The sequence below is a fragment of the Artemia sp. Qi Xiang Cuo genome, chromosome 18 (genome assembly GCF_049724085.1).
Source record: "Artemia sp. Qi Xiang Cuo chromosome 18, ASM4972408v1, whole genome shotgun sequence".
Lineage (NCBI taxonomy): Eukaryota > Metazoa > Arthropoda > Branchiopoda > Anostraca > Artemiidae > Artemia > Artemia sp. Qi Xiang Cuo.
Genome location: NC_142811.1, coordinates 35224159 through 35247686, shown reverse-complemented (window position 1 = coordinate 35247686; position 23528 = coordinate 35224159).

Below are 23528 nucleotides of genomic sequence, written 5' to 3'. Positions count from 1 at the left end.
AATTTCAAGAACAGAAGTAGCCCCTAAAGTTTGAACATGATACCATCAGTCGTTCTTGGGATAATGCTGAGATACCTTATTGGGAATTAGCATTAACACATGCATTTTGATTTAATCTTATGGCAATATTTGGTTTTTAAACATAAAGTCAAATGGAAGGGTGGGCGTGGGGGGGAGATAGTTTCCTTCCAATCACTTTCAACTATTAAAAAGGGCATCAGCCCTTTCGATTTTTAATCGAATGAGCCGTTTTTGAAGTTCCTACGACAACTCCTTCGATACAAAGTGCCCTGGTCTAAACAACTACAAAAACAAAAAAAATAATACATTATACGCAAATCGATCTTTACTTAAAAAATGTCAAGCCTTCCAATCACTTTCGACTATTAAAAAGGGCACTAGGCCTTTCGATTTTCAATCGAATGAGCCCTTTTTGCATTTCTACAACAACACTTCCTATAAAAGCCTTATATGCCCCAGGGAATAACTGTGAAGGTGGTTGTAATCCTCTAAGGCCTAATTTCCATTATTTTCAACTACGTTAAACAAAATGGCTATCTCAATACTTTGATTGGATGTGTTTGGGGAAAAGGTGGGAGTGAGAGGGACGTTAGTCTTTCTCTAATCACTTTCAACTATTAAAAAGGGCACTAGCCCTTTCAATTTCCAATCAAATGAGCCCTTTTGAAGTTTCTGCGACAATGCTTTCAATAAAAGCCTTATATGGCCCCAGGGGATAACATACAACCCTCACCCTGAGGGGTGTGGGGGGGGGGTTGTCATCCTCAAAGACCTAATTTCCAGAACTTTCTACTACTTTGAACAAAATGGCTATCTGAAAATTTTGATTGGATGTGTTTGGGTCAATGGTGGGCATGAGAGGGGGGGGTAATTACCCTCCAAACACTCAACTATTAAAAAGGACACTAGCCTTCTCAATTTCCAATGCAATGAGCCCCTTTTAAAGTTTTACGACAACTCTATCATTAAAAACCTTGTATACACCCAATGCATAACTTACAACCTTTGCCCTGGGGACTCTGGAGGGTTTGTCATCCTTAAATACATTATTTGCAGAACTTTCAACTACGTTGAACAAAATGGCTATCTCAAAACTTTGATTGAATGTGTTTGGGGAAATGGTGGGCGTGAGAGGGGGGTTAATTACTCTCCACTCACTTTCGACTATTAAAAAGGGCAATCTCAATTTCCAATCAAATGATTGGAACTAGCTTTGAATGATATCCAAGCTATCTGAAAATTGTTATTGTGTTTGGGGAAAAGGTGGAAGAGAGAGGGGGGCTAGTTGCCCTCAAATCACTTTTGACTATTAAAAAGGGCACTACTCCTTTGAATTTCCAATCGAATGAGCCCTTTTTCAAGTTTTACGACAAAGATTTCAATAAAAACTTATATGCCCCCAGAGCATAACTTATAACACATGCCCTGAAGTCTGTGGTGAGAGTGTTCTGCTCAAAGGTATTTCCAGAATTTTCTACTACGTTGAACAAAATGGCTATATGAAAATTTTGATTGGATGTGTTTGGGGGAATGTGTTTTTGGGGGAGTGTCCTCCTCAAAAACATATTTTCTATCTGGAAATCAACTACGCTGAACAAAATGGTTATCTCAAAATTTTGATTGGATCTGTTTGGGGAAAAGATGGAGGTGGGGCTGGGGTTGGTTGCCCTCCAATCACTTTCGACTATTAAAAAGGGTACCAGCCCTTTGAATTTTCAATCGAATGAGCCCTTTTGAAGTTTCTAAGACAACGCTTTCAATAAAAGCCTTATATTCCCCCAGGGCATAACTTACATCCCTTGCACTGAGGGCTCTGAGGGGGTTATCATCCTAAAAGCAAAATTTACAGAACTTTAAACTACGTTGAACAAAATGGATATCTCAAAATTTTAATTCGATGGGTTTGGCAAACCCATCCCAAAACCCAGGTGGGCGTGAGAGGGGCAATAGTTGCTATTCAATCATTTTCAACTATTAAAAAAGGCACTAAAACTTTCAATCTCCAATTGAATGAGCCATTTTGAAGTTTCTACGACAAGGATTTCAATAAAAACCTTATAAGCCTCCAGGGCATAGCTTCCAACCCTTGCCCTGAGGGCTGTGGGGGGGGGGGGCATTTCCATCCTTAAAGACCTAATTTCCAAAAATTTCATCTACATTGAATAAAATGTCTATCTAAAATTTTTGATTGGATGTGTTTGGGGAAAAGTTGGGCGTGAGAGGGGGGTTAGTTGCCCTCAAATCACTTTTGACTATTAAAAACCGTACTAGTCCTTTGAATTTCTAATCGAATGAGCCCTTTTTCAAGTTTCTACGACGAAGATTTCAATAAAAGCTTTATATACCCCCAGGCCATAACTTATAATCCTTGCCATGAGGGTTTTGGGGGAGTGTCCTTCTCAAAAATATGTTTTCTATCTGGAAATCAACTACCTTGAACAAAATGGCTATCTAAAAAATTTTATTGGATGTGTTTGGGGGAATGATGGGTTTGGGGGGGGGGGGGGGCTAGTTGCCCTGCGATCACTTTCAACTATTAAAAAGGGTACTAGCGCTTTGAATTTCCAGTCCAATGATCTTTTATTGAAGTTTTTACGACAACGCCTTCTTTAAAATCTTATATACCCCCAGGGCATAACTTAAAACCCTTGCCCTGAGGAATGTGGGGGAGTGTCCTCCTTAAAAACATATTTTCTATTTAGAAATCAATCACGCTGAACAAAATGGCTATCTCAAAATTTTGATTGGATGTGTTTGGGGGAATGAACGGAGTGGGGGGGGGGCTAGTTACCCTCCAATCACTTTAGACTATTAAAAAGGGTACTAGCCCCTTGAATTTCCAATTGAATGAGCCTGTTTTTGAAGTTTCTACGACAACGCCTTCTATAAAAACCTTATATGCCCCCAGGACATAACTTAAAACCCTTGTCCTGATGGTTGTGGAGGAGTGCCCTTTGAATTTTCAATCGAATGAGCCCTTTTGAAGTTTCTAAGACAACGCTTTCAATAAAAGCCTTATATGCCCCCAGGGCATAACTTACATCCCTTGCACTGAGGGCTCTGAGGGGGTTATCATCCTAAAAGCAAAATTTCCAGAACTTTCAACTACGTTGAACAAAATGGATATCTCAAAATTTTGATTCGATGGGTTTGGGAAACCCATCCCAAAACCCAGGTGGGCGTGAGAGGGACAATAGTCGCTATTCAATCACTTTCGACTATTAAAAAAAGCACTAGCCCTTTCAGTTCCCAATTGAATGAGCCATTTTGAATTTTATACGACAACGCTTTCAATAAAAACCTTATATGCCCCCAGGGCACAACTTACAACCCTTGCCCTGAGGGCTGTGGGGGGGAGGAGGAATTTCCATCCTTAAAGACCTAATTTCCAAAATTTTTAACTACATTGAATAAAATGGCTATCTAAAATTTTTGATTGGATGTGTTTGGGGAAAAGTTGGGCGTGAGAGGGGGGTTAGTTGCCCTCAAATCAGTTTTGACTATTAAAAACGGTACTAGTCCTTTGAATTTCTAATCGAATGAGCCCTTTTTCAAGTTTCTACGACAAAGATTTCAATAAAAGCTTTATATACCCACAGGGCATAACTTATAATCCTTGCCCTGAGGGTTGTGGGGGAGTGTCCTTCTCAAAAATATGTTTTCTATCTGGAAATCAACTACCTTGAACAAAATGGCTATATAAAAATTTTTATTGGATGTGTTTGGGGGAATGATGGGTGTGGGGGGGGGGGCTAGTTGCTCTACAATCACTTTCGACTATTAAAAAGGGTACTAGCGCTTTGAATTTCCAATCCAATGAGCTTTTATTGAAGTTTCTACGACAACGCCTTCTTTAAAATCTTATATACCCCCAGGGCATAACTTAAAACCCTTGCCCTGAGGAATTGGGGGGAGTGTCCTCCTCAAAAACATATTTTCTATTTGGAAATCAATTACGCTGAACAAAATGGCTATCTCAAAATTTTGATTGGATGTGTTTGGGGGAATGAACGGAGTGGGGGGGGCTAGTTACCCTCCAGTCACTTTAGACTATTAAAAAGGGTACTAGCCCCTTGAATTTCCAATCGAATGAGCCTGTTCTTTAAGTTTCTACGACAACGCCTTCTATAAAAACCTTATATGCCCCCAGGACTTAACTTAAAACCCTTGTCCTGATGGTTGTGGAGTAGTGTCCTACTCAAAAACATATTTTCTACCAGGAAATCAACTACGCTGAACAAAATGGCTATCTCAAAATTTTGATTGGATGTGTCGGGGGGAATGATTGGCTGGGGGGGGGGCTAGTTGCCGTCTAATCCCTTTTTACTATTAAAAAGAGTACTAGCCCTTTGAATTTCCAATCGAATGAGCCTCTTTTGAAGTTTCTACGACAACGCCTTCTATAAAAACCTTATATGCCCCCAGGACATATCTTAAAACCCTTGCCCTGAGGGTTGTGAGGGAGTGTCCTCCTCAAAAATATATTTTCCATCTGGAAAACAACTACGCTGAACAAAATGGCTATCCAAAAATTTTGATTGGATGCGTTTGGAGGAATGAAGGGCGTGGGGAGGGGGCTGGTTGCTCTCTAATCACTTTCGACTATTAAAAAGGGTACTAGCTCTTTGAATTTCCAATCGAATGAGCCTGTTTTGAAGTTTCTACGACAACGCCTTCTATAAAAAGTTTCAAAAGAGAACATATAAGAGAACATAACCTATACAAAGGTTTAAAGAACCTATAAAAGGTTTAAAAGAGAACATATAAAAAGGGAGAGGGAACAAAAGAATCAAACAAAAATAACACAAAAATATATCAGCAAAAAAAACCAATCAATAAAAATAATAAAAAAAATAGAAATAATAGAAAGAGGAAAACTAGTAGTTTATTTGATCAATAATGAAGGGAACAAAGGTTAATTCATACGTGGAGGTAAAGCAATGGATGGGGGACAAAATACAAATGACCTCAGAAACAGTACATGGTAGGCATTGTCTGGGTGGGGAGTGTCTTTTGGGGAAAATATTTCTCGTGTAAAGGTATATTATTGCATTTTTTTGCAAGACAGGCACCATTGTTTCTGGTAAAACACGGTTGATTAGAACTTGCTATAAGCTCAAGTCACTGGTATCAAGAATCATTCTAATCCATTTTTTAGCTATTTATTCATCAGATTTGAGACAAGAAGAAATTTTTAATGGCAAATTTGTTGAACATCCCTGGCTTATGGTAAGGGTAAGTCCCTGTTTGGTAGCAATTGCTAGGATATTATCCAGGCTACATTATTCATCAGATATAAGATAAGGATACCTGTGGAAATTTTCCGGGAAAAAGGAAAGACACAAAATGTCTTTTGACAGTTCTCGGCCGATTTTTTGCATGTCTCAGGCTCTTTTCAAACTATTCGACTCCCCATGACTAAAAATACTATAATCTAGCTACAAAAGCTTGGTTATTTCAAAGGTGAAGACAGCTTTCAATTGATCAAGGCTAGACAATAGACCCAAACAAAGGATAAACACACCTCTAAAAGCTTAGAAAGTAACCTTAGAAAGCTTAGGAACCTTAGAGAATATGATAAGATAGAGAATTTCATTATTTTTTTTTTGATTCTGTGGGGGTGGTTCTTAAAAATATGGAAGTTTTTAAGAACAAAATATTTTATATTTTATTTTAATAAAATGTTTGTTCTTTGCTAAGTGATAGCTATCTCTACATCATAATGATCGTTCCTTTGTGTAATTGAAGCAAAAGAAAAACTATACTAATTTTAAAATTTTTAGATTTTTTTCTGGTTTGAATTAAAAAATAGAAATTATTGATAAGACACCATAAATATTTTGCACTTTGCAGTTAAATAAAATTATTTCATTTAAAATTTTCAGGAAGTATTCTAGTCTCACTTTACAAGTAAGAATTTTTTTTCAAGGAATCAAGCAGCTAACTAACTACAATAAATGTAATCGTATTTTCTTCAAATGATCGTCTTTTAATCTGTATTCCTTATTATAAAAACTAACAAAAAATAACTGATTTTAAAATTTTCATATAGGCCAGAAGTCTCTTCAAGCTAACGGACAGAAAGTTTCCTATATAGGGGTTTCGGACAAGGTGGTTCTACTGATGTACTTTTTTTTTGATCTGACTCTTTTTTTATGATTTGTGGGTTTTTATATTTCTTAATATTGGACGTGATCGTCTCTTATTATTTTGCCCTATTTATACTATCTACGATCTTCTCGTTTTTATTGATAAAAATAATTTATTATGCACAGTAAGGATAACGAAACCGTTATTTCTGATTTCGTATATAATTAAAATGTTGAATAAGTGAATCTTATCTCCTTTTTCTGTTTTTTTTTTACCATTCACTGTATGAAGTTTATTTTAGTAAATTTTGACGACGCTATTTTTGTATGTTTTTTCCAATTTCTTTTAATTTTAGAAAGTTTTTGAAACTAAAGGAAATGGAACAAAAACTGAAGGACACTGAGACGGATGTAAGTGTTTTAATCTTTATCAAACTAAGATGGTTTTTTCTTGATCTAGCTTAAAACTTGACAGTTTATGAAAGGCTGGATGCATCTGTTAAATATTCTTAGTGACTTTCATTCTGTACTTACCCCTTGGTACTTGTATGATATACACCCTACCTAATTTTCTTCTAGCATGTTTCTCTGACCCTCAATCCTAATGAAATATACCAAAGTAAAATAAAATATAATATTTTAAGAACAAATTTAAGCTATATATTTGCACATTAGGGGTAGGGTGGTGTGGACAAAGTATAGTGGATCTGCATGTCTGATGTGTTAGGTATAATTATTCTACATATTATGTAGTAAGAATTGTTTTTTAACTTCACACTGTCCATTTACTTTACAACCTTACCCCCCCCCCCCCAATGTACAAATATATAGCTCAAATTATATATTTTTCATCTATTCTGTCACTTCTCTTTGTCATGTCTCATGCTAAGCTGAAAGAAACTAAAAAAAAAAAAAACGGTTCTATAATGCGTCAATCAATGAACTTGAGCGGTAGGGCGTTTATCATAGAAGTACCTTTCCATTCATTGTACTCTATGTTTTCGTTGTATTTCCACCTTATTCTATTTCATTCATTACGTTTTCTACAGTTCCATTATCATGATCGTTATGCTTTATATTTTACAATATATTTTTATTCTATACTGCTCACTTTATTATATACTATGATTAATTAAAAAAAAAAACCTTCCGAAAAATAAGTTTTCAAGGAAAAGTAAAGGCCATTTTAAACTTAAGTTCAGGAGATAAAAATACCTATTAAAATTCAAACTCAAAACGATCAGAAATTACTATTAAAGAGTAAATGAAACCCAAAACGAACAGAAATTAAATAAACAATCATAGCAAAAAACATACAACAAGTAATAACATAAATGAATAAATAGATCTTAAAGCGAGTAATGCTTAGATTGAATTGATTGTTTATTTAATGACAGTTTGATTTTTTTTTTTATATGCCCCCAGGGTATAACTTAGAACGCCTACCTCCGAGTCCTGGTGGGCTGTGTCGACACCAGAGTTTTCTGTTATCAGAACTTTGGACTATTTTAACAAAATGTCTATCTAAAAATTTGTATTTGATGCATTTAGGGCGTGGAAGAGAGGGAGGCTAGTTGCCCTCCAATCATTTTGACTCTTAAAAAGTGAACAAGAACTTTCAATTTCCAATCAAATGAGCCTTCTCTAAAGTTTATACGAGCATTCTTCCATAAGAAATAATGGGAAGGATTCAGAGAATGCTTAAATTACAACCCTTGCCCTGAGGGTTGTGGGGGAGTTTTCATCCTCAAAAACTTATTTCCAGAACTTAAAACTACGTTTAATAAAATGGCTGTCTCAAAATTTTGATTTGATGTGTTTGGGGAAAAGGTGGGCGTGAGAGCGGGGTTAGTTGCCCTCAAATCACTTTTGACTGTTAAAAAGAGCAGTAGCCCTGTGAATTTTCAATTGAATGATCCCTTTTTGAAGTTTCTAAGACACTGCCTTCTATAAAAACCTTATATGCCCCCAGGGTATAACTTAAAACCCTTGCCTTGAGGCTTGTGGGGGAGTGTCCTCCTCAAAAACATATTTTCTATCTGAAAATCAACTACGCTGAACAAAATGGCCATCTAAAAATTTTGACTGGATGTATTTGGGGGAATGATGGGCGTTGTGGGGGGGGGCTAGTTGCCCTCCAATCACTTTCAACTATTAAAAAGGGCACTAGCCCTTTGAATTTCCAATCGAATGAGTCTTTTCTGACGTTTCTACAAAAACATCTTCTATAAAAACCTCATATGCCCCAGGGCATAACGTAAAACCCTTGCCCTAAGGGTTGTGAAGGAGTGTCCTTATCAAAAACATATTTTCTATCTGGAAATCAACTACGCTGATCATAATGGTTATCTCAAAATTTTGATTGGATGTGTTTGGGGGAATGATGGGCGTGGGGGGGGGGGGGGCTAGTTGCCCTCCAATCACTCCAATCCAATTTCTTCTGTTTCTTGAATCGTTTTCTTATATATTGCTTTAGTATTTGACGATCAGTGTTGTCATATTTGTATACAGTTCTCTGGATTTTCAACTGCCCAAAAAATCCCCGAAATTTGACAGAACCTTGTCCATAAGAAAGGGAACAAAGCCTGAAGAATGCAAATATCAATGGTGTTTTTTCTCTTTGGTGTTCGAACTTTTTATCTATTTGCACTGCCGTATCCAGGGGAGGGGTAAGGGAGTCTGGTCCCCCTCCCAAATGTTTGCCCGACTCGTAAAAACGTAATAGAGACGTATATTAAAAATTTTCTGTGATTTTTATGGTGTATTTTTGTCCTTCCCCCCTTCTCCCGAATAAAAATCATGGATACGGTCAAGTCAATTTGTTTTATTAATTTTTTTTTCATTTTGATGATCCCTTTAGACTTCAAGACTACTTAAATTTTGAGCTTCGGTCTTCGAAATTTTCATTTTTATTTATTTTTTGTTTTTGTATCGCCTATTATCGCCTCCCACGTTAGTTGATGTTTAAATTTGATTTGTACGAGAATAAAAACTGCCTATTGAAATTCATAATTTTCCTTCGGTTTTTGAGCTTGACGACTGGTCAGACTGAAACTTTTTTAATTGGATTGGGGGCTGACTTGATGTTGTTGAGTAATCTAAAAGGGATTAAACAACATAGGACGAGAAAATACCCCGTCTCCACCGTGGAAAACAAGGCTTTCCAAACTTGAGAATTTTATTTGAGTTTTGTTTTTTCAATTTCTGTAGGGGAAGGAATTTTGGTACTTGTGTATAATAAGCCACTCACTGAAGGTTACGCTGTGTAAAACTCGAGAACAGACCAGTTTCTTCGTTAGTTTCTTTTAGCTTAGCGTGAGACAAGACAAAGCCAAGTGACAGAATATATGGGAAATATATAATTTGGGCTATATATTTGCGCATAAGGTAAAGTATTTTAACAGTTTGAAATCGGAAAACAATTCTTACTTCATAATTGACAGAATAATTGTACCTAACACACTTTGCATGTAGACCTACTATACTTTACCCCGCCCCCCCCTTAACTGGGCAAATCTATAGCCCAAGTTCGTTTCTAAAGTACTGAAGACGCTAACGAAAAACCGGTTTGTTCTCAATTTTTAAACACAGCGTAAACATGACTGAGTGACGCACAATACACAAGTACCAAAATTCCTTCCCCCTACGGAAAAAAAACTCAAATTTTAATTTTCAAATTTGAAGAGCCTTATTTTGGGGGCATATTTTCCGGGGTAGGGTGTTTTTCATTTGCAGGGTGGCTATTTTCCGGGAGGAAGGCATTTTCTGAATGGTTAAATTTCGGGGGGAGGGGGTAATCGCTAGGGGGAGGGGCAAACGCCGTCCACCAACCAAAGTAGCCTTATGTTAGAGGATATGTCTAAATAAACCTAAGTCCAAGTCATGAGCCATTTAAGTGGCAAATCTTTTATGTTTATGTTTCTCAACGTGTTTTTCACTACAGACTATAGTGTTTTAAGTTTATTTATTTCTTTTTTAATAATTAGACTTAACTGAATTTTGAAATCTTTAACCTAGAGTAATTTGCTATAAAAATATTAAGATACACACCAAAGCCATCTTAACAATGACTTACTAAAACCCCGCTTATTAATCTTGCAAAACCCTGTATCTTCTGTAAGTATACAAAAACTTACTTATTAATCTCTTACCTTTTTTTGCTGCAGTATAGAATTGAATCAAATTATCAATTACCAACATTCAAAACATCGATATTTTGTGTGATTATTATTCTTTTATAAAAATGAATTTCTCTCTCTCTCTCAAAAAAAGCTTAAAATTACACTGCTTACTTTTTCCTCATCAGACGATTAGTGCATTAAACTCAAAAGCAGTGACAAGTTTTCTTTTTGAATTTCCTCAACTTTCCCTTTTCTTTATAATTGATTTGGTCAAATTAGACTCTGAACAAGTCAAGGAGGAAAGGATGCAACCACATCTTTGGTAGAATTTTTCTTATTCAATTGCAGGAAAACTCGGAAATAATGAATCCCTGTTCCCTAAATTTACCACTTATACCCATTGGCACCTTCTTACGCACCATTTTTTAATTTTAATTTACGCCGTAGATGCATCGACGCTTTGAGGAGATGAAAAAGGGGCTAGATCAGCAAGAGGTTGAGGTGATGGAGAAGAGAGCGACATTTGAGGCGGAAGTCAAAGAGTGGAAGAAAAGCCTGGGTGAATTAATTGGTGACCTCCTTGAATCAAGAAAGAACCACTAGAAGCTACCTCGAAAGAGTGAGTAGCCCATTTTTTTGATATTACCAGATCAGATCATAATTGAACCCTAAGATTTGGCAAGTTTACGGTGATAACAAGTTTTAAACCGAAGGAAAGCCTTAATATATATTTTGTGCTTAATTTTTATTTATTTTACCTACTGGTCCAGTTCTTAACCATAGACGAACCCTGAACTATATTTCTGTTGATTTCAATTTTAAGAAAGCTCTAAGGGAAAAAAATAGTAAAAATGGTGAAAATGGTATAAGTGGAATAACAAGAAATAAACGGAATAAAAAGAAAAAACACAAATAAACTTAAAATTGTGGAGATATGTTTAAGTCTTACCCAAGACTCCATGCTTACCATCATATTAAAACTTTCACTTAAACTGGAAGTTTGTCGGTTTGGAAAATTTGTATGTGACTTATACATTGGATTGCAGTGCTGTATTATAAAAATGGGTTACAGCATTTAAAGACAGGATCCTCAAGTATTATCGATCTTTAATTTTTTTTTGTTTTTCAATATTTTTTTTTTTTTGGAAACACCGAAAAGACGTATATTTTCTGCGTAAGAATTAAATGTAGGTGAAGGCAAATTTCCCCCCTCTGCCACCACCCTGCCCCAAAATGAATCCATCGGTTAAAGCAGTGGGGTCTGAACTCGGAAACTCAAATAACAATGCAAGTATCTGTTCTTTCATAGTAAAAATGGCAATACGGGAAGCTTCACTAATTTTGGTTGTTTTGTTTGAAAAAAGATGGGTGTAGTGAAGAAGTAGATAGATGTAGCCAACAGTCAGGATGTAGATGGGTGTAGTAACTACAAAAAGATAGGTGTAGTTAACAGTCAGGATGTATATGGATTTAGTCAGGATGTAGATGCGTGTAGTCAGGATGTAGATGGCTGTAGTAACTAAAAAAAGATGGGTGTAGTGAACAGTTTGGATGTAGATGGATCTAGTCAGGAGATAGATAGGTGTAATAACTACTAAAAGATAGTTGTAGTGAACAGTCAGGATGTAGATGGGTGTAGTCAGGATGTAGATGGGTGTAGTCAGGATGTAGATGGATGTAGTAACTAAAATAAGGTAGACTTAGTGAACAGTTTGTGTGTAGTCAGGATGTAGATGGGTGTAGTGAATAGTTTGGATGTAGTCAGGATGTAGGTGGGTGTAGTAACTAAAAAAAGGTGGGTACAGTGAACAGTTTGTATGTAGATGGATGTAGTCAGGATTTAGATGGGTGTACTAACTACAAAAAGATTGGTGTAGTAAACAGTCAGGATGTAGATGGATTTAGTCAGGATGTAGATGGGTCTAGTAACTACAAAAGATGGGCGTAGTCAATATTTTGGATGTAGTCAGGATGTAGGTGGGTGTAGTAACTAAAGAAAGGTGGATGTAGTAAACAGTTTGGATATAGATGGATGTAGTCAGGATGTAGATGGATTTAGTAACTAAAAAAAGATGTGTTATTGAAGAAGTAGAACATTCAGGTTGCTAGGTGTTCCTCCACAGTTGAAGAAAGTCCGAAAAAATATGAAAACTAGAAAAAAAAAACAAGATAGTTTTACAGTGACCTTATACATTGTATAAAAGGGTGTGGGTGTAACTGAGCGTTCATGAAACTCAACGCCATTTAACTGAATCCCCGTAAATACTAGCCGCCGTTAAACTGGGCCCACGTGTCTCTTGCAAATGACCTCACGTTTAAGTAGGCCCAGTGGAACCCACTCCACGAGCTACTCAACCCCATTTAAATGACCTCGTTCGACTGAGTACAACTCAACCCCATTTAACTAAATCTTTGTTCAACTGGACCTCCCTTTAAATCAACACTCTTTTGACTTTACCCTTACATATCTTACCCATATTTAAATTAAACCTTGATTTAGTGATCTCAAACCAAGACCAAAGAATAAGTTTGAACTGGTACTGATTAGAAGCTCAAAATTTTTGTCCGACTTTTAAAAAGTAACAAAATATATATAAACAAATTTCTGATGGGTTTTTTTACCTTATTTTTGTCAAATCCCTCTCACCTCCCCCACACAAAATATGGGATGTGCACGTGCTCTGTCTATCTAGTGTTTTATAGAGTACAAATTTACACGCAGGAAATTCTTAGCATTGTTTCAGTTTATCCACATATACTGGCATGACTGTCTTTGCTCGAAATTAAGCTAAATGTGCTGTCTATGCCATGACAGATGAATAGAGAAGTGAAAAATCTGTATTTTACATATAGTTGTTGGAATTAATAGATAATATACCATGTAGGGGTATATCCATCCAGGGATTTTATTGCCCCGCAAAATCTGAATGGGGATAGTAAGCAACTACTTTGAAAAGAGTATGCTGCTGTAAGTGCAGTTTGGAATAAATGGATTGAATTTGTGCAAATACAGAACTTTTTAGAAGTAATTTATGGCCCATAATGTTTTCTTAGCGTTAAGCTATTGAACTTATTAACTTTGTATTCCAGGAATGCGCAACATATGCAAATTAGTTTTGAATACTGTCACGTATTTGGCTACTTTTTGAATAGAAAAATATCAACACAAACTTTTTCAAGATCGACAGAGGGTTTTTTATTAATTGATAACTTAATTTGGTAATATGCTGTCAATGCTATTTTTGTTGTAAATTTCAGGAAATTTTGTTAGATGAAGACTGTTTATCACCTGAAGAACTAGTTTTTTTTTCAACCTTCATCGTTTTTAGTATTTTAAATCTTAAAATTAAAATCTTCACAATAAAAGTGGAAGTGAAGTCTGGGCATCTCTCTCTCTCTCTCTCTCTCTCTCTCTCTCTCTCTCTCTCTCTCTCTCTCTCTCTCTCTCTCAGTCTCTCTCTCTCTCTCTCTCTCTCTCTCTCTCTCTCTCTCTCTCTCTCTCTCTCTCTCTCTCTCTCTCTCTCTCTCTCTCTCTCTCTCTCTCTCTCTCTCTCTATCTCTATCTCTCTCTCTCTCTCTATCTCTCTCTCTCTCTCTGTCTATCTCTCTATCTCTCTTTATTTCTTTGTGTGTATATCTATCTCTCTCCCTTTCTCTCCCTCTCTCTCTCTCTCTCTCTCTCTCTCTCTCTCTCTCTCTCTCTCTCTCTCTCTCTCACGCCAATAAAAACGACTCTAACGAGGGATAATTACCTGGTTCTGACAATTTTTGACGAAAAAAGTGGTAGTTGTATTCTTCTTCGTCTGCAAACCATACTTTTCAATAATAAAAAAACATAATTCATCAAAATATACATAGTGACTTCAGTAAATTCTGTCTATTCGAGCTTTCTAAACAAATGGAAGGGGAAAGGAGCATTGATAGACAACGCTAACGATGATTGGATGCACATTTGTTTTATGATTCTGCTAAGCACCCCTTAGAAGCCCCTAGCCCTAATTATCGAAAAAATACAATATTTTTAACCTTTTGTTTACTTTATAAACTCATAGACTGACGCCTTGTCATAATTATTAGTAAAGTGTCCCTTTGTGTTTCTCCAAGCTTGTTCTTCTGCTTTTCGTAATAATCTTTTACGTTCGACGGAAGCATTCTATGCTCATTTGGGCATTTTAATGCTCAAACTTTATAGAGGACTGAATATTAGTTTGGTTCTTTCTGTTTTAGAGTCAATTTATATTTTAGCCCTGTTCTTTGTTTATTTATTTTTTTTATCACTTCTTTACATGTATTTTATCTACAATCAATTAACGCCCTTTTTCTTTTCTAGGTCGTAAAAAGAGCTGAGCAGTAAATTTTGAAAACTTCTGTGTAAGCCTGTATCTGTTGCCGTCTTTTTGTGTAATGGCATTAATTCTTACATACTAAGTTGTTGCAATAGATTAGCCTTCTTGTAATTGTAAAGTTAAAATAAAAATCAAGGGTTCTCAACTTTAAGTTTGTTTTATTCTCGGTAAAATTGTTGTTTATGCCTCTTTATTTTCTCATTTTAAAAGAAATAGAACCCTTTACTTTTTTGGAATAAATTTCATTTTTTTCTCAGCCCTCCCTAAACAAATTTAATGCTCACTTAAGCTCTTCTGCCCCTTGTACAGCCTCTTTTCCTGAGCCAAGGAACCGCTTCCTGAGTCAACAAACAAGAAAAAAAAATCCAATACATTTTAAAAACTCTTTTTTTTTAAATAAAAATTGTTAAAATAAAAATGAATATTTTTTTTCTGAAAACTGCCGTTTTCTGGTGTAAATGTTCCTCCCAGTGGAGGAGCATTTATTATCTGGCATGCAAAGAATATGTCCAAGATATCACCATCTCTGTTGCTTCAGAACGGAGGTCACTTCTTGCTGGCATCTGCGAGTATGAATCTCTTCGCTGCTCGTGACAGGTATTTTCAAAGGCCGTAAGAGGTTTCTCATCTGTGGTCAAATTTAGGCAATGCATGGTAGGTATCCAACTTAGAAGAGACAGAATATTGCACTAGAACAGTCAAGGTTTCAGCTTCGATGAATATGCTATGGATTTCCAGATTGGTAGAAGTCTCTGAAATGCCACGTTGGCTAGGGCTGCTCCGGTGCGTAATACTTTTTCAGAATTCACACTAGAAGTTACTGTGTCCCCTAAGTACTTGAAGTCTGTTACCGATTCGATGTCTTTATCTTATAGTCGGATTCTCATGGGTGAATTGCTAATTGACATACTTTAAAGAAATTTCCTGGCGGGCTGTGATGATCTGCCTTGCCTTTTCTACCTATGTGCTGATAGATAAGGGAATGTAACATTTAAGCTCGATGGAGAAATATTCTAATTGATTTCTACTCCCCCATATATCTTTCAACATTCATCTGAACCCGTATGAAAAGTAAGCAGTGTGTCCATTAAAATGTACTTTTACAGAAATCTATCCCCATCTAAACAATGACTCACCCAACCCCCCTCATCATAGCTGATACGCAATTACAGATCACCAAACGTAGCCTAGTTTCATTAAAAATAAAGCGAATCAACTTGGTTGAATCCAGTACTGCCATCATAGGGCATTACTTCTTTTGCAACTGGGAAGCCTAAAATATAACTGTTGATACTTTTAAATCAATTAGCTTCTCAAGATTTTAAATTGATTGCAAATTCGTTCTCTTCGGGGTAAAGTCTTAGTTTGGTGCCCTAAACCACCTAAATTGTCACCCAAAAACGACTGCTATGTTGGCGTCAGCCCCCCCCCTCCCGAAGAATTTTCCGCCAGCACCCTTGTCTGAGACCCATATTACAAGACTTAAATGACTTGAGTGGATCAGTTTTTCTCGAAACTAAAGACTTCCTACTGAAAACCTGGAAAGCCTTGACAGATGCAACCGCTGACGAAGCTTGCCTTGCATTGACTACTGTAACTTCTTCATGTAATCCCCACAAACTGGCCTGATTCAGTTGTGGCTGAATTGCAGGGTCTGTCATGGCACTTTCATCTGTTGATACAGATTCCAGTAAGGCCAAATCCATGTCTTTTGCTCTTTTATTTTCAACTTGGAGAAGATCGTCAGGGGTAATATGGGCAAAGTTTGCACTTCAATTTGAAAGGACCAATCATTACCTTTGGCCAGTGCTAAGTGAACCTTCGTGCGCGAAGGCGTGTCAAGAAGTGTCTTATTTAATTGCAAATTGATTTTTAGCTTGTTCTTGATATGAGTTCTTGATATAAATAGTAAGTTCTGTTTTATTTTCTACTTTTGACTTCTTAATTAGCCTAGGTAGAGACTAGCGTCTGGAGTCTAGAGACAGACTGAGATTAGATTGGTTGTGTATTGGAAAGGAGTTCTATACTAAGTGAGATATCTTCCTTGTGGAAAAGAAAGAGTATTTTGGAGGTTGACGCCTGCGGCCCTTACCACGGGTTCTTGGGCCAATTAGCGTAGCACTTTCAGACCGTGGGGGAAGTGCATTTGCCAGAACACTACCGGCTGTTGGAAATCGGCAAGGGCAGGACTCGTAGAAATCTGCAATGCGTTAAAATTGATTGTGGTAACGTAGTGCCGGATGATTTATAGTAGTGGTGCTGGGGAGGATCCTGGCAGGCCAATCAGTTTACGAAGATTGAGACCAGAATTATCCACAAGAGACTGTGGACCACTCGGCTACAATATGATTCTCTAACGTAAGCTAGTAGTGGCATCGATTTGACTCTGACACCCACTGGCACTGCCAGATTAATCTGGTGGCGTTAGAGATCTCCAAGTAGTGGTGGAAGGAGAGATTAGACCTCCTTCCTAATAGTCCACCAATTATATGAAAATATTTTTCAAGTTATGACACCTGCTTTTGGATCCCATGCTCAAAGAACTCTATTGCCCGACCATTGAACCAGCGAATAACATTTCCTGTTAACATGTCATCAAGAAGTATTGAGAGGTACTATAAAATATTATTAGACTCACTATTCGAAATTGCTAACGAGGACTGCTCTCTATTGGCGTTATTCTGCTTGCCAGCAATGCTCGGCCTCACATTACGACCAGAACAACAACGTCAAGATTATAATTAATGATGATTATTTTTTACTGACATCTGTTTCATACGACAAAATTTTTAGAAATTGGGTAACATCCATTAGAACATTCCTGTGCCCCAATCACAAAATAATTAACAATTTCTGATGTCAGTCAGCCCCTTAATTAAAAATGTTGGCACAAAATAAGTTTTAGCCAAATAGAAAAATGGGAAAATTTTGCCTACAGAACATTGTAATTAATATATTTGCCAGAATTCTATCCCGGTGATGAATATTAGTCAAAATCATTCTCCCTAAAAATCAAAACAACAAGAAGAAGAAAATTATTTTGAGGTCTTGTATTTCAGTGATAAAATTTTGCTGAAAACCTCTCCATAACAATCCAAAAAGGATGAAGAAAATAATCACGAGTCCTGCAGTGACAATAATTTCTGCTTGGCGATACGAGACCTGGAGTTCAAACTCGGCTGCAGTCACCTGCATCAAGTTCTGAAATTTAATTCTGGCCTTGAAGTTGTACGAAGCATTCTCATATTAATCCAAGTAAATCTCGAGACTAACGTGTAAAAATGTATTTTCTATTATCAAACAGTTTGTGGTAACGAACTGTAAGTGAGGCACGATCTGGCTCAATAGTAACCGAAACTCTAAAAAACAGAATTTTTATGCCAATAGATACATCAAAAGAATCATATTTTTATGCTGAAATTAAATATATAAGTTTCATCAAGTTTAGTTCTACCCATCAATAGTTAATTGTCTGAGAAAATTTGCCTTATTGTCGAAAAAAGGGGGAAACACCCCTTAAAAGTCGTAGAACTTTAATGAAAATGACACCATCAGATTCAGCGTATCAGAGAACCCTACTTTAGAAGTTTCAAGGTCCTGTCTGCAAAAAGGGAAGGCGTCATAACATCTAACCGTCAGGAGCACTACAAAATCCGTCATAACATCGACAAAAAAATCCGTCAGAACCACTAACCGTCACAACATCTAAAATTTAATTATTTTTTTGTGGTTTAGGGGGGAAAAGGTTAGGTTACGTATTTAATATATGCTTTACTTCACCCCCATCCCCCTGATCCTTTTGTATTTTTGCCAGAAGAAAGATCACGGATGCGTGTTTATTTGTTGTTTTTTTTTCTCCATGGGTGATCGTATCGACCTAGTGGTCCTAGAATATCGTGGGAGGGCTCATTCGAACGGGAATTGAAGGTTCTAGCACTCTTTTCAATTGACCAAAAAATGGAGGGCAACTAGGCTCCCTCCTACACTCCTTTTTTTCCCAAAGTAACCTGATCAAAACTTTGAGATAGCCATTTTGTTCAGCATGGTCGAAAAATACAATAACTATGTCTTTGAGGATGACCTAATCCCCCACAACTCCCGGGGGAAGGTCTGCAAGTTATGAACTATGCCCAATGTTTACATTGTATTGGCTATTGGGAAGTATACAGATGTTTTCAGGGTTTTTTTCTGGTAGTTGGGGGGGGGTCGAGTGTTACATGGGAAGATCTTTCCATAGACAAAGTTTTTATGGGGAAAGGACATTCCTATGAAGAAGGCACCGGGTTTCTCAGTATTACAGCATTAAAAAAAAATCAGAAATTAAATAAAAATGAAACAATTTTTTCAACTGAAAGTAAGGAGTAACATCAAAACTTAAAACGACAAGAAATTATTACGTAAATGATTGGGCTCGCCTCCTAGTCATTAAATCGCTGTTTACGGTAAAAAAATTTGTGCTTTCATCACAGTTATTTATTCTAATTAACGGTCTTTATGATTAAGGAGTTATTCTTAAAGAATTGGAACAAAATATGAACTTTAGCGTAAAGAGCGAGGTGTTGACTAGGGAACGAACTCCCTAATATACATAATAAAAATATACGAATCTAGAAGTTTGTCACGTAAGTTACGTCAGAACAAAATTTCGAGAAATCCATTTAGACCAAAAAAAAGAAAGAAAAAAAAAATTAATATACAAATTTTGTTTTAATTATTTATGTACGGTGAGCCAAAATCAAAGCTTCATTAATTCAAAGACGTTCAGAAAAAAAATTAATTGAAAGTAAGGAGCAACATTAAAACTTAAAACAAGCAGAAATTATTCCGTATATGAAAGGGACTGTCCCCTCCTCAACGCCTCGCTCTTTACGCTTAAGTTGTTTATTGTTCTAAAAATAGAGTATGTGAGAAAGAGTCAAACTTTAGCGAAAGAGCGAGGCATTATATTCTTCAAGACCACTTGCAATTTCTAAAATAATGCTTAATGAAGGTTTATCAGCATTTTAACTGAAAAACTCTTGCATTCATTTGTTGTCAGATTAATATAATTTTGCCAACGCTTTGAAAATTCAAAATAAACACCTAAATGGGACGTTCCAGGTCCAAACACAAAAATGTAAAAAATTCGCTGGTTTTATGACATTATATATATATATATATATATATATATATATATATATATATATATATATATATATATATATATATATATATATATATATATATATATATATATATATATATATATAAATAGGTACTATGGCCATAATAATACCAAAAGTACATCGTATAAAGTGACCAGAACACAATATATTCCGACCAAACGACATGTGATACGGATCTTACAGCCTGAGAGAGTAGACCATGTCAATATATAGTGATTGCACACAATTTATTCATCATTAGCAGCCTACTTACATGATACCATAGCTATGAGGCTATAGCAACCATCCATAGCAACCAGATTCAATATAAGGACTAACTTTCAATGTAATTCATATAAGTAAGAGGTTGGAATTCAGAGAACTCTTTTTCTATAGAAAAGAGTTTTGGTAACTTTGAATGTGTTACTATATTTGATTAATCAGAGTGTATATAGGTCTACAGGTAGTCTAGTTTATCTGTATTCGTGTTTGGCCAGAAACATAAAGTTTTTGCTTTCCCTTGTCCCCTGCTTAAGAAGTTGTGCCTACTTGACTTATACAGTTGGTGGTCTTGCAACCATTTGATAAGGTGCAGCTTCTTCATAACAATATGTAACTTCTATAATGTATCAACTTGGCTGTGGTTGCAACAACTAAATCAATTCGGGTCAATACGTTTATTAGCTGATCAGTGAAAATCAGTTGATAAATAAACTTTATATAGGATAGCACCATAGATCATTTGTAGCTTTTTATTAATTAGGTTTTGTTTGATATGTTATGTAGAACTTTCATTTCGCTTTTACGTAGATATTTCTTGAGCTTCGCTTCAAATTCTAAGAGCTACCTTCATCTAATCGTTATTAAAAAGGACATATATTGCTTAACTTTGCAAACTTTTGATTTAATTTACTTACCAAGACCTCACTAATAAAAGCTGCTTAGAGTTGGATATCGTGTGAAATCCGCTTAAAATAATATTTTGTGTTTAAACTTCAATGTAGAAGCACAAAGGGCAAAGTTTTACAACTAGAGCCAAAACTGATGGAATGCTGAGCCATAGAAATTGCAAAAAAAAGTACAAAAAGTGTAAAAACAAATCGCTCAAAATTTTTAAAGATGAAGAGAAGAGCACGAAAATTTAAATTAGTGGTGATCTCAGGATTGAGAAAATTTAATGGCAGGATCAAGATTTCAAAAAAAAATGCTAAAGTCGGCAAATTTTAATTTCAGCAATAAATCACAGATCCAAGATACAGAAAAACTTATTGTAAAAAAAAATTGTAAAATATCACCATAAAAATAAATGAAAAGGCTGAACTAATTCTTCCTATGACATAATTTGTCCTCTAAAGTAGATTCTGATGTTTTTATCGCTCTATCTATTAGTGCTTTATTAATATTAAAAACGTTTCTAAAGTACAATTTTAGAAAATTTTGAGTTTGGGGTGAAGGGGGATTTCAAAAATATATTTCCGTAACATAATTTGTCCTCTAAACCTGATTCTGATGTTTTTAGCACTCTATGTCTTAGTAATTTAGAAATATTTAAAAAGTATTTAATCTCTTGTCAAATTATTTCACTAATTAAGAAAGTTTAAATGGCATATTCAACACTATTGCTCTCTGCGAGAAATACCTACCCCTAAGGATAATCGTCTTTATTAGTGGCTAATGCTATATTCCCTATGCTAGAAAATCGGGAATAACTGCTGCGATTTAAGTGATTTTGCGCTGATTTTTTTTTTTTTTACGACTCCCGAGTTACAGAGTAAAATAATGTTGGTTTCACTTTTTCTATATATTTGTTATCTTTTGTCGAAAATTATTTGAAAAAAACTACGTTTTCTAAAGAGTTAAAGAGGCTGAGTCACAAGTTCGAACCTTAAAACGTACAGGGATTAGGAGGTACAGTTGGGGGGCTGTTAAAGAGGCTGAGTCACAAGTTCGAACCTTAAAACTCTTTTTTTTAAACAATAAAAACTTTAGCGTAAAGAGCGAGGCGTTGAAGAGGGCACAGCCCATTTCATATACAGAAGCGGGGGTTTGGGGGGCGGCAGCCCCCCAACTGCACCTCCTAATCCCTGTACGTTTTAAGGTTCGAACTTGTGACTCAGCCTCTTTAACTCTTTAGAAAACGTAGTTTTTTTCAAATAATTTCTGCACATTTTTGTACAGTTTATTACTTATTATTGTTTGACTAAATGTTAGCTGATCGTGTCAGGAGTTAAAGTTCAATATAAACTCAACGCCTCGCTCTTTACGCTAAAGTTTTTATTGTTAAAAAAAAATATTTGTGAGAAAGTCAAACTTTAGCGTAAAGAGCGAGGCGTTGAGGAGGGCACAGCCCCTTTCATAGACAGAATCGGGGGTTTGGGAGACGGCAGCCCCCCAACTGTACCTCCTAATCCCTGTACGTTTTAAGGTTCGAACTTCTGCCTCAGCCTCTTTAACTCTTTAGAAGACGTAGTTTTTTTCAAATAATTTCTGCACATTCTTGTACAGTTTATTACTTATTATTGCTTGACTAACTGTTAGCTGATCGTGTCAGGAGTTAAAGTTCAATATAAACTCAACGCCTCGCTCTTTACGCTAAAGTTTTTATTGTTTAAAAAAAGAGTTGTGAGAAAGTCAAACTTTAGCGTAAAGAACGAGGCGTTGAGGAGGGCACAGCCCCTTTCATATACAGAAGCGGGGGTTTGGGGGCCGGCAGTCCCCTAACTGCACCTCCTAATCCCTGTACGTTTTAAGGTTCGAACTTGTGACTCAGCCTCTTTAACAGCCCCCCAACTGTGCCTCCTAATCCCTGTGCGTTTTAAGGGTCGACCTTGTAACTCGGCCTCTTTAACTCTTTAGAAAATGTAGTTTTTTTCAAATAATTTAAAAAAGAAACTGAGTTTCTTTTTTAAACTTTAAATTCAGTATATGAAAAATTTCCTCTGATGGGGAATCGAACCCAGGTCTTACGCCTGTTAGTCAGGAGTATCGATCGCTGTACCAAAGAGACACAATTGTACTTGTATTTTTAGTATGTGGAATCTATTTTTGACGCAAGCAAATACCCACAAAACCTCATATTTGTTTTTTGGAAAACAGGGAAGGAGTGATCGGATTGAGCTGAAATTTTAAGGATAAGCTCCCAGGCCCCAGGAAAGCTAATCCTCTAGATTTCAGCCCGATCAGACAATGTTAAAGGGGGCTGTGGTGGGAAAAATTAACATGGGCTCTTATAGGAAAACGAGATTTCGTAAATGTAAGTTCGGGGGATAATTTTGTCGGTCTGAAAATATCAAAAGGCCCTAACAGGTCAAATTCTGCTTCGAATGAGTCCTCATTCACCCAGATCCGTTGCCAACTGTGGCCTGTAGGCATGGCTGATAAAAAAAAAAGAGAGAGAAATGAACTTTAAGTGGCTATATTTGGTTTTTGGAAAATAGGGAAGGAGTAATCGGATTGAGCTGAAATTTCGAGGATAAGCTCCCGGGCCCTAGGAAAGCTTAACCTCTAAATTTCAGCCCAATCAGACAACGTTAAAGGGGGGCTGTGGTCGGAGGGTCGAAACTTCCGGCTCACTTTTACCCATGAAGATAAAGTCAGAGGGGGGTGAAATTTTGCACGTTTCTTAGTTGGAGCTTGGGCTACAAAATGCGATCACCGCTGTCTCTCTGTGACCTCTAGGACCGGAAATCGCTTAACATTGTGGTGGGTCGCCTCTTTATAGAGGCACAAGTGTGCCTCCTTCAAAAGAAAACAAGTTATTTTAGTTTGTTGAAAAAAATTTAGTAGATGGGAAATGAAAGTAGATAT